Source organism: Delphinapterus leucas, chromosome 2 (genome assembly GCF_059928025.1).
Source record: "Delphinapterus leucas isolate spDelLeu-1000000601 "Yukka" chromosome 2, BTC_Dleu_Yukka2, whole genome shotgun sequence".
NCBI classification, from domain to species: domain Eukaryota; kingdom Metazoa; phylum Chordata; class Mammalia; order Artiodactyla; family Monodontidae; genus Delphinapterus; species Delphinapterus leucas.
The window spans coordinates 181,742,555-181,744,880 of NC_143130.1; the positions used below are offsets into that span (position 1 = coordinate 181,742,555).

General features: G+C 46.6%; 1 long non-coding RNA gene across 1 annotated transcript; it reads right to left on the minus strand.

Moving 5' to 3' along the window:
* Positions 1–830: 830 nt before the first annotated feature.
* Positions 831–2,062, minus strand: LOC149750381 (uncharacterized). Its single transcript, XR_016391833.1, has 2 exons — positions 1,948–2,062; positions 831–1,863 (listed from the first exon to the last, which is right to left on the minus strand). It is a non-coding gene; the product is annotated as an uncharacterized LOC149750381 (long non-coding RNA).
* Positions 2,063–2,326: the final 264 nt, after the last annotated feature.

A 2,326-nucleotide genomic window follows, 5' to 3' on the forward strand; every position in this document is an offset into this window, starting at 1 on the left:
TCATTATTCCTCTTCTTAAGTGTGACAAAGACCCCTGACCACCCCTTAGCCAACAGGATCCTTGTAATTCTCTTCTCAAGTAGTCTTGACCTGTGGGCTTCTGTGTTTATATGTGCATGGCCAGGTTTTGTCAAGAGCCCTGCTAAGTGAGAATAATGAGAATCCCCTACCCTTGAACTCTGATCACCCTCAGTATTTGATCAAAGCCATCAAACCTCCTATCACCCACGTGGTATCTGATCACCCTGGTCTCCCTTTAGCAAGAATCCTTTTGAGGCTATGTAACCAGAATCCCCCTAGCTTGTACATCTTCTCTTAATAATTTCCAGTTCACTCCACCCCACTGTCTTCTTGGCCATAAGCCCTCACTTGCCAGGCTCTATTTGGAATTAAGCTAAGTTTCCAAGGTTGCATCCCATAGGCAACAGCGAGTTTTGTCTTCAGGTTTTGGATGAACTTTATATTGGAGACATGAGTATCATTTTCACCACCCATGGCCATATAACTCATATGTGAATGAAGCTGATGTCTCATGTACATTTTCCCTAAGTCCACTCACAGCCACTTGTGCGTAGGGACACTAGACTCTTCCTCAGCCCTACGCCTGGGACTACTTTAAACAATCGCCAAGAATCACGGAAATGTGAAAAGCATGGCGCTAATTTGACCCCAGAAAGTGCTCAATTACAGGACGGGAGTTGAAACAAGAAAAGAGAGCATAACCTTGACTGACCTCAGCTGGGAATGTGTGTGTGTGTGTGTGTGTGTGTGTGTGTGTGTGTGCGCGCGCATGTGTGTTGCATGATTCAAACAAGCAGCTGCATTGTCAATGTCCGTGAATGACCACAAAATGACAGTATTTATTTTGGGGTGCTCATAAAAGGTAGAAGTAGGTGAATTTGCACTTATGGAATCTGTGAATAACGAGGATAATTGCATGTGCAGTATTGGAGCGCTCTGGCGTTAGAGTCTATAACGCTGCCTGCTACAGAATTCAGAATGCTTGTGCAGGTGCCCCAAAACAGGAGGGTGTGTCTCTTCCTTCCACATCTACAAAAACAAAACAACAATTAATACTGTTTAAAAATCTCCTGTGCATTGTCAGGATATTTACAAGTTTCACGAACTTCAGGCTGAAATTGAAAATTATGGTGAGCCGCAGGGTTGTACTGAGCTCCTTTGAGAAAAAGGTAAATAAAGAAATGACAAACAACCTTAATTCTTGAGTATTATATGTGTCTATGCATATGAATATATATATATATACACAACTGTAATAAAAATAAAAATTAAGCAAATATGTACATGCACACAAAATTTTCTACACACCGCATAATCCACAACAAAGAAACATTAGGATACAGAACAGGGTCTCTGGTAGAGGTCCTGGGCTGGAAGAGGAAAGCACAGGTTCTAACAAGAATTCCCTCCCAGCCCTTATCTGCAGCTGCCCAAGGCCTCAGCCATGTACTTGGTGAGTCCTGTGCGACCCCTGGTGGTAACGGGCCTCCGTGCAGGGAGGTTTGTGTCTGGGCTCACACTGACTTCCCCTCACTGTGTCTTTCGCACAGTAATACACGGCTGTGTCCTCAGTTGTCAGGCTGCTCAGCGATAAGTAGACTTGGCTCTTGGAGGTGTCCGTGGTGATGCGGAGCCGGGACTTAAGAGTTGGGTTATAATATGCGCTTCCACCACCATATATACCCCCAACCCACTCCAGCCCCTTTCCTGGAGGCTGTCGGACCCAGGATACACCATAGCTGGTTAATGAGAATCCAGAGACAGTGCAGGTGAGGGAGAGGGTCTGTGAGGGCTTCACCAGGCTGGGTCCCGACTCCTGCAGCTGCACCTGCGACAGGGAACCTGTGGACAGAGAGAACCACGGTGACTCATGGGCTCAGATGCAGCTTCCCCAGGTGTTCACGTCTGAATCCCTGAGAAACTCACCTCTGGGAGCTGACACCAGAAAGAGGAAGAACCACAGTGGATTCATCTTCTTGCAGATGAGATTCCTGAAGCCCAGAAATTCTCTTCAAGCATGAGGAGAAACCCGAATTTAAGTGAACAGGTACTTTGTTTTTACCTTGTGGTCTAAGGGGATATTTGCATAAGGGAGGGACCTTTTTATAAAAAGCAGAAAGTAGTGAAGGGAGGTCCCAGTCTCTGAGACTCCACCTGAGGACGCTGCTGACTGTTTCCTCAGGGAACTCAGCCCCCCCTGGGGTCCCCTCCCTATGCCTGGGGGACTCAGTGTCCAGGAATTAAATGATGCTGAAGGGCTAGTCAGGAAATCAGCTGTGCTCAAGGATTAACGGCAGATTTGGGC